This window comes from Cricetulus griseus (genome assembly GCF_003668045.3).
Source record: "Cricetulus griseus strain 17A/GY chromosome 1 unlocalized genomic scaffold, alternate assembly CriGri-PICRH-1.0 chr1_0, whole genome shotgun sequence".
Lineage (NCBI taxonomy): Eukaryota > Metazoa > Chordata > Mammalia > Rodentia > Cricetidae > Cricetulus > Cricetulus griseus.
Genome location: NW_023276806.1, coordinates 109,932,041 through 109,941,976, shown reverse-complemented (window position 1 = coordinate 109,941,976; position 9,936 = coordinate 109,932,041). Strand labels below are relative to the sequence as shown.

The 9,936-nt window shown below is 42.3% G+C and overlaps 1 pseudogene; it reads right to left on the bottom strand.

Moving 5' to 3' along the window:
* Positions 1-1,443: 1,443 nt before the first annotated feature.
* On the bottom strand, positions 1,444-9,682 carry LOC100755689 (annotated as a pseudogene).
* Positions 9,683-9,936: the final 254 nt, after the last annotated feature.

Genomic DNA, 9,936 nt, shown 5'->3' with positions numbered 1-9,936 from the left:
AAAGCAGGTTTCAGCCCATATCCTTCTCGGCTGTTCTCCTCTTCTGCCCTAGGATGGGCTTGAAGCTCAGAGAACACACTCTGTGCTCTATGCTATAAGAAAACTGTAATAACAAAATGTGTAATGTTTTCTGTGCATCTATCCTACCAAATGCAGTCATCACTCTAATTTTTGCAATAATTTAAGCAGACATTCCAGAAACAGAATCCAGAGTTTCTCAGGAAGTTGTGTACTGACCTGCCCCCTTCAGCTGAATTAAAAGTTGGAATATAGAAAATTTCAGAGAGTTCAGGTCTCAAAAGTGTGAGTTCTATGGAAGGGGGAGGAAAGAAACACAGGGCAGTCCAAGGAGAAGGAAGAAGATGAAGATGAAGAACAAAGAACACCTTTCAAACACAGCAAGTTCCTTAATCCTGTCATCTTGTTAAAATATGAAAAAAATGCTATATTGTGCTTACCATTCTTTTTAAATTAAAATTTTCTTTTGTACATATATATAATAATTACTATTTATTATACAGAACTTAGGTATCTGACAAGATCTTCCTTCAGATATGAATGTTGATTATGCAGTGTGTGCAGATACCATCATGTACATACCACACACTTATCTAACACTGCCCTTCCTGTAATGCTTTGTAAGTAATTTCTAGGTTAAAGTGTTTAAAAACTATGAAAAGACTCAAAAGTTCACTCAGTGGTTAATGGCACTTCCTACTAAACCTGAACACTTAAGCTGCATAGTGTAACTTGTTGCCACCCCCTAAGCTGAACTGAATAATCAAACTGTCATGTTTCACTAAGACATTTAACTGAGTGTCCATAAGTAATAATGAGAAAACTACATTTAAAACATCTAAATTGAAACAAACTAGTATTGTTGGGATTACTCAAATGAAGGCTTGCATACTCCATTTTTTTCTTTCTGTATGTTTGGTATTTGAAAAAGTGATAAATTGGAGAACTATCAAAGGATAGAAGCTGACCTGACTCCTCTGGTACAGTGTTGTATTTTGTAGCCACATTTGACTGGAATTATATCATGACAAGGTAAGACACAGAATTCTTCAACTCTTTCCCAAATGGAACCAAAATTGTCAAAAGACATACATTATTTTGTTCTCACAAATTTGAACACTACAAACTTGCCTTTTCTTATTTATATCATATATAAGATATATACAGATAGAACCCACCACTAAAGAACATATTTTATCTCATGCACAGTCATAATTGTAGAATTATGCAATAATTTCATTTTACTATTTTCTTAAGTTTTTAATTTTTTTGGGGGGGCGTGTTAATCCACAGTCTTTGCATTATTGTATGCAAAGTGTGCTACTGCCCTGAGCATCCTGCATCTCTCTCTTCTTGAACATCAGCTGGATCATTTCCAAAACAACCAGAGCAGCATGCAGACGCTTCTCCTCCACCTTGGTCCCTTCAGTCCCGAGACTGATAAAAAAGGATGTACCCAGATTCCGAGTCCTTGGAGATATGAGACGTCAACCCCTAGAATTCTTCAATAGCTTGTGCATCTATTTTTTCTACAATGTCGTCATCAAACAACAACCAAAAATCAAGACTTTTAACTATTGCAATATAATGGCCTCAATTGGGACCACAACAGCCACAAGGTTGTACATCCTGTCAGGGTTGGTTGCATCTCCTGAAGTGTTAAACAGACAAAGTTCTAAAGGAAAAACCACCCGGTAAGAAAGTTTTGTGTATCGATGAAGCTTTAAACCTTTTCAGGCGTAGAGCCAGAATCATGGGTAGTTTCTTCACTTTCATCTGTTTGTGTGCTTCCTGTTTGCTTCGGTACTCTTCACAGTAGTATTTATATTCACTGCACAGAGTTTCTGTGTTACTAAAACCTCTTTTTTTTTTTTTTTTTTTTTTTTTTTTTTTTTTTTTTTTTCTTTTTTTTTTTATTTATTTTATTTTATTTTATTAGTTCTAGATAGGGAACAAGCTTATTTCAAGTCCCTTCTCCCTCTCCCTCCCCTCACCCCCAAACTTTCTCCCCCACCCCCAGCCCATCCCCCCAACCCCATCCACCCACTACTCCCCAGGCAGGGTAGGGCCCTCAACGGGAGCTCAGCAAAGTCCACCAAGTCTTCCTATGCTGATCCTGGGCCCTTCCCCATGTGTCCAGGGCCAGAGTGTAACCCTTCATATGGGATGGGCTCTCAAAGTCCCTTTTTGCACCAGGGAAAAATACTAATCCACTACCAGAGGCTCCCTGGAGTGCAGAGGCCTCCTTATTGACATCTATGTTCTGGGGTCTGGATCAGTCTTGTACAGGCCTCCTGGACAGCATCTGGGGTCGATGTGCTCTCCCTTGTTCAGGCCAACAGTTCCTGTGGGTTTCTCCATCCTAGTACAGACCCCTTCGTTCTTCATTCCTCCCTCTCTTCAACTAAATTCCCGATTTCGGCTCATTGTATATCTGTGGATGTCTGTCTCTGTTTCCATCAGCCACTGGGTGAGGGCTCTAGGATGGCATAAAGAGAAGTCATCAATCTCATTTTAGGGGGAGGGTTTTTAGGTTATCCTCTCCACCATTGCCTGGATTGTCAGATCGTGTCATCCTTGTAGGTCTCTGGAGATCTCCCTGGTTCCTGATCCCTTCTCGGGCCTACAGTGGCTCCCTCTGATATCGTTATCTCTCATCTTGCTCTCTTTCCTCTATTCTTCCCCCAACTCAATGTTTCTGCCCCTCCATTTCCTCTCCTCTTCTCCTCTTCTCTTGCTCTTATTGTAGCAGCTCCTTCCCCCCCCCACCCTCATGCCCCCAATTAGTTCGGGAGTTCATGCCATTTCCATTCCTGGGGACCATTTAACCCTTAGAGTCCTTCATGTTTCCTAGTTTCTTTGGTGAAGAGCATTATATACTGGTAGTCTTTTGTTCTATGTCTAAAATTCATATATCAGTGAGTACATACCTTGCTTGTCTTTTTGTGACTGGGTTACCTCACTCAGGATGGTTTCCTCTAGTTCCATCCATTTGCCTGCGAATTTCAAGATTCCATTGCTTTTTTCTGCTGAGTAGTACTCCATTGTATAAATGTACCACATTTTCTCAATCCATTCTTCAGTAGAGGGGCATCTAGGTTGTTTCCAGGTTCTGGCTATTACAAACAATGCTGCTATGAACATGGTTGAACATATGTCCTTGTTGTAAGTACATGCCCTATTTGGGTATATACCCAAGAGAGGAATGGCTGGATCTTGAGGTACACTGATTCCCATTTTTCTGAGCAACCGCCATACTGATTTCCAGAGTGGTCTTACAAGTTCGCACTCCCACCAGCAATGGAGGAGTGTTCCTTTTTCTCCACATCCTCTCCAGCATAGATTGTCATTGGTGTTTTTTATTTTAGCCATTCTGACAGGCGTGAGATGGTATCTCAGAGTTGTTTTGAGTTGCATTTCTCTGATGGCCAATGATTTTGAGCACTTTTTTAAGTGTCTTTCAGCCATTTCAGATTCCTCTGTTGAGAATTCCCTATTTAGTTCTGCACCCCACTTTTTAATTTCGTTGTTTGGTGTTTTGGTGGCTAGCTTCTTGAGCTCCTTATATATTTTGGAAATCAGTCCTCTGTCAGATGTGGGATCGGTGAAGATCTTTTCCCATTCTGTGGGTGGTCGTTTTATCCTACTGACTGTTTCCTTTGCCTTGCAGAAGCTTCTCAGTTTCAGTAGGTCCCATTTATTAATTGCAGACCTCAATGTCTGTGCTTCTGGCGTAATGTTCAGGAAGTGGTCTCCTGTGCCAATTTGTTCAAGGGTTGTTCCCACTTTCTCTTCTAGAAGATTCAGTGTGGTTGGATTTATGCTGAGATCTTTGATCCATTTGCACTTAAGTTTTGTGCATGGTGACAGGTATGGATCTATCTGTAATTTTCTGCATGTCCGCATCCAATTGTGCCAGCACCATTTGTTGAAGATGCTGTCTTTTTTCCATTGTATAGATTTAGCACCTTTGTCAAAAATAAGGTATCCATAGGTGCGTGGGTCGATATCAGGGTTTTCAATTCGATTCCATTGGTCTATCAGTCTATTTTTGTGCCAATACCAAGCTGTTTTCAGAACTATGGCTCTATAGTAGAGCTTGAAGTCGGGGATGGTGATGCCTCCAGAAGATCCTTTATTGTAAAGAGTTGTTTTGGCTATCCTGGGCTTTTTATTTTTCCATATAAAGTTGAGTATTGTTCTTTCAATGTCTGTGAAAAACTGTGTTGGGATTTTGATGGGGATTGCATTGAATCTGTAGATTGCTTTTGGCAGGATTGCCATTTTTACTATGTTAATTCTACCTATCCAAGAGCATGGGAGATCTTTCCATTTTCTGGTATCTTCTTTAATTTCTTTCTTTAAAGTCTCAAAGTTCTTATTGTACAGGTCTTTCACTTTTTTGGTTAGTGTTACCCCCAGATATTTTATGTTGCTTGTGGATATTGTGAAAGGTGATGTTTCCCTGATTTCTTTCTCATTGGATTTATCATCTGTATATAGTAGGGCTACTGATTTTTTTGAGTTAATTTTGTATCCTGCTACCTTGCTGAAGGTGTTTATCAGCCGTAGGAGTTCCCTGGTAGAGTTTTTCGGGTCACTAATGTAGACTATCATGTCGTCTGCAAATAGTGAAAGTTTTACTTCATCCTTTCCAATTTGTATCCCTTTGATCCCCTTTTCTTGTCTTATTGCTATAGCCAGAACTTCAAGTACAATATTGAAGAGATATGGAGAGAGTGGACAGCCTTGTCTTGTTCCTGATTTTAGAGGAAACGCTTTGAGTTTCTCTCCATTTACTTTGATGTTGGCTATTGGTTTGGTATATATTGCCTTGATCATGTTTAGATATGTTCCTGTTATTCCTGTTCTCTCCAAGATCTTTATCATGAAGGGATGTTGGATTTTGTCAAAGGCTTTTTCAGCATCTAGTGAGATGATCATGTGGTTTTTCTTTTTAAGTTTGTTTATATAGTGGATTACATTGATGGATTTTCGTATGTTGAACCATCCTTGCATCCCTGGGATAAAGCCTACTTGATCATGGTGGATGATTTTTCTGATATGTTCTTGTATTCGGTTGGCCAATATTTTATTGAGTATTTTAGCATCGATGTTCATGAGGGATATCGGTCTGTAGTTCTCTTTCTTAGTCATATCTTTGTGAGGCTTGGGTATCAAAGTGATTGTAGCCTCATAGAAAGAGTTTGGCAATATCCCATCTGCTTCTATTGTGTGGAACAGTTTGAGGAGTACTGGAATTAGCTCTTGTTTGAATTTCTGGTAGAATTCTGCAGTGAAGCCATCTGGCCCTGGGCTTTTTTTGGTTGGGAGGCTTTTGATTACTGCTTCTATCTCATTAGGGGTTATAGTTCGATTTAAACTGTCTATCTGATCTTGATTTAATTTTGGTAAGTGATATTTATCCAGAAAGTTGTCCATTTCCTTTAGGTTTTCCAATTTTGTGGAATACAGGTTTTCAAAGTATGACCTAAAGATTCTCTGGATTTCCTCAGTGTCCGTTGTTATGTCTCCCTTTTCATTTCTGATTTTGTTAATTAGCATGCTCTCTCTCTGCCTTTTGGTTAGTTTGGCTAGAGGCTTGTCTATCTTGTTGATCTTCTCAAAGAACCAACTCTTTGTTTCATTGATTCTTTGTACTGTTTTCCTAGTTTCTACTTTGTTGATTTCGGCTCTCAGGTTGATTATTTCCTGGCGTCTACTCCTCCTTGGTGAGTTTGCTTCTTCTTGCTCTAAAGCTTTCAGTTGTTCTGTCAATTCTCTAATGTGACTTTCCTCCAGTTTCTTCATGTGAGCACTTAGTGCTATGAACTTCCCTCTTAGCACTGCTTTCAGGGTGTCCCATAAGTTCGGGTATGTTGTGTCTACATTCTCATTAAATTCTAGAAAGTCTTTGATTTCTTTTTTTATTTCTTCCTCAACCAAGGAATGGTGCAATTGGGAGTTATTCATTTTCCACGTAAATGTAGGTTTTCTGCAATTCGTATTGCTGTTGAATTCTAGCTTTAATGCATGGTGGTCTGATAAGATACAGGGGGTTATTTCAATACTTTTGTACCTGTGGAGGTTTGCTTTGCTGCCAACTATGTGGTCAATTTTTGAGAAGGTTCCATGTGGCGCTGAGAAGAAGGTATATTCTTTTGTGTTTGGATGGAATGTTCTATAGATATCTGTTAAACCCAGTTGTGTCATAACTTCTTTCAGATCCTTTGTTTCTTTGTTAAGTTTCTGTCTAGTAGTTCTGTCCAGTGGTATAAGGGGGGTGTTGAAGTCTCCTACTATAAGTGTGTGTGGTTTTATGTGTGGTTTGAGCTTTAGTAATGTTTCTTTTACAAAAGTGGATGCTTTTGTATTAGGGGCATAGATGTTCAGGATTGAGACTTCGTCTTGATGGACTTTTCCTGTGATGAGTATGAAATGCCCTTCTTTATCTCTTTTGATTGCTTTCAGTTTAAAGTCTAATTTGTTAGATATTAGTATTGCTACCCCAGCTTGTTTCTTGAGCCCATTTGATTGGAAAATCTTTTCCCATCCTTTTACTCTGAGGTATCGCCTGTCTTTGAATTTGAGGTGTGTTTCTTGTAAACAGCAGAAGGATGGATTCTGTCTTCGTATCCATTCTGTTAGCCTGTATCTTTTTATGGGTAAGTTAAGACCATTGACATTCAGGGATATTAACGTCCATTGTTCATTGGTTCTTCTTAGTTTTGGATTTATTGTTGGTGGTATCATTGCGTGTGGATTTTGCCCTTCTGTTTCTTTTTGTGTTTGGTGAAATTCGATTAACTACTGACAGTGTTTTTGTGAGTGTAGTTATGTTCGTTGGGTTGGAGTTTTCCTTCCAGAGCCTTCTGTAGTGCTGGATTTGTTGATATGTATTGTTTAAATCTGTTTTTGTCGTGGAATATCTTGTTTTCTCCATCTATAGTGATTGAAAGTTTTGCTGGGTACAGTAGTCTGGGTTGACATCCATGCTCCCTTAGTGCTTGTAGGGTATCTATCCAAGACCTTCTGGCTTTCAGAGTTTCCATTGAGAAGTCGGGTGTGATTCTGATTGGTTTGCCTTTATATGTTACTTGGCCTTTTTCCTTTGCTGCTCTTAATATTTTCTCTTTATTCTGTAGATTTGGTGTTTTGATTATTATGTGTCGGGGGACTTCTTTTTGTGGTCCAGTCTGTTTGGTGTCCTGTAAGCTTCTTGTACTTTCATAGGCATATCCTTCTGTAGGTTGGGGAAGTTTTCTTCTATGATTTTGTTGAATATGTTTTCTGTACCTTTGAGCAGTATTTCTTCACCTTCTTCTACACCTATTATTCTTAGGTTTGGCCTTTTTACGGTGTCCCATATTTCCTGGATATTTTGTGTTAGGGTTTTGTTGGACTTGAGGTTCTCTTTGGTGGATGAATGTATATCCTCTAGCGAGTCTTCAGTGGCTGAGATTCTCTCTTCCATCTCTTGAATCCTGTTGGATACACTTACATCTTTAGTTCCTGATCGTTTATCCAACCTTTCCATTTCCAACATGGTCTCATTCTGTGTTTTCTTTATTGTGTGTATTTCAGCTTTCATGTTTTGAACTATTTCAAGAGCTTCCTTCACTTGCTTGGATGTTTTTTCTTGGCTTTCTTTGGATTCTTTAAGAGATTTATTTATTTCTTGAATTTTTTGGTTTGTCTTTTCCTCCAATTCATTTAATTTTTTGTTTGTTTTCTCTTCTATTTCTTTAAGGGATTTTCTTGTTTCCTCTTTAAAGGTCTCTATCAACTTGCTGAGATAATTTTTGAGGTCCATCTCATCTTCATGCTCTGTGTTGGGCTTTTCAGCTCTTGCCGGAGTGGAGTCCCTAGGTTCTGGTGGTGTCATGTTGGTCTTTGTGTTGTTGAGTGAAATCTTATTCTGTCTTCTCCCCATATCCTTTTAGTGGGTGCGGGTGGGTTCTCTCTATCTCCTCTTGTGGCCCAGTGGTGTGTGGGGGCTAGGAATTCGATGTCCACAACTCTAGATGATCTCGACGCTCCTGGTGGTCTCCTCGCTAGTTCCTAGTTTCTTGGTCGTTCGGCGGAATGGAAGAGTGGGGTGCTACCAGATTTGGGGCACAGGGAGCTCCTCCCTGCCTGGGCTTGTCTGGCCCAAGCCGGCAGGCTCAGGAGGGGGTGGTGGGATGGGGGTGGTGGGGTGTTCTGGCCTGGAGTCGGGAGCGGGCAGGAGCTCACTCACCTAGTTCCAGGTCAGTCTGCGGCGGCGGAATGTAAGAATGGGGTGCTAGCAGATTGGTGGGGCAGAGGGCTCCTCCCTCTCTGGGCGTGTCTGGCCCAAGCCGGCAGGCTCAGGAGGGGGTGGTGGGATGGGGGTGGTGGGGTGTTCTGGTCTGGGGTCGGGAGCGGGCAGGAGCTCACTCACCTAGTTCCAGGCCAGTCTGCGGCGGCGGAATGTAAGAATGGAGTGCTAGCAGATTGGTGGGGCAGAGGGCTCCTCCCTCTCTGGGCGTGTCTGGCCCAAGCCGGCAGGCTCAGGAGGGGGTGGTGGGATGGGGGTGGTGGGGTGTTCTGGTCTGGGGTCGGGAGCGGGCAGGAGCTCACTCACCTAGTTCCAGGCCAGTCTGCGGCGGCGGAATGTAAGAATGGAGTGCTAGCAGATTGGTGGGGCAGAGGGCTCCTCCCTCTCTGGGCGTGTCTGGCCCAAGCCGGCAGGCTCAGGAGGGGGTGGTGGGATGGGGGTGGTGGGGTGTTCTGGCCTGGGGTCGGGAGCGGGCAGGAGCTCACTCACCTAGTTCCAGGTCAGTCTTCGGCGGCGGAATGTAAGAATGGGGTGCTAGCAGATTGGTGGGGCAGAGGGCTCCTCCCTCTCTGGGCGTGTCTGGCCCAAGCCGGCAGGCTCAGGAGGGGGTGGTGGGATGGGGGTGGTGGGGTGTTCTGGTCTGGGGTCGGGAGCGGGCAGGAGCTCACTCACCTAGTTCCAGGTCAGTCTGCCTACTAAAACCTCTTAAGCAGTGAGTAATTGATGTGTTTTGTTCCACGTCAACAGAAAGGTCTAAAAAATCTTCATCTTTGCTGCTTATAGTTTCACAAGTAAGATACCTGGTTTCATTAGTTAATGTTCCCTGAAAAATTTCATGGACGCATGTCGGGTCCGGTGTGCTGTTGTTATCCTCAGAGTCCACATCACCATTCCGTAAGCGGCCATTTTGCTTTTCCTGCTTCCTTTCTTCTTGCAGAATATCAGCAATTGTATTAAGCAGATAATTTAAGAATTCATGGGCATCTTGTTGCATGTAGTTGTCAAACAGCTCATTTTCTTTAAGCAACCGTGTGATGAATTTCTTGGGCGGGATCACGCCAACCTTCTTCTTCTGGGTGGCAATGCTGTGGAAGAGGTCTGCCAGGCATGTGAGAAGCTTCTCCTTTTTGGGGGGCTGGCTCTTGTATGCTAGAACGTTTTCCGGAAATGGACGACAGGAATAAAGTGCTTGGATAACTGAGTTGCAGTAGCAAGTATTCCCAAAATTGACTAATCCAAAATAGTGCTCGTTGACTGGAAACTGTTCTGGACCAATCTCTTTCTCTAATGCCGAGGCATTGGCACCCATGGTACAGATGGAGGCGAATTTAGAGACTTTCATTAGGATTTCCATCCGCCCGGTGCCATCTTCCTGACAGTCGCTGCGGGCGGGGGCGCGGGGAGCCGGGCCACCCGCTCGCTCCGCAGCCCACGGCCACAACCGGAGCCCCCGTGGACCCAGGCTTCTAGCCTGCTGGGCTTAATTATTTTTTAAAAAAAGACAACTCGTGTTTAGCACTTGTCACTTCAGTAATTCAAGATCTTGAAACTGATTTTCCCATATTATGGTTTTGAATGGATACTATGAACTGAGTTGTGACAGGTAGTCATTGTTATTG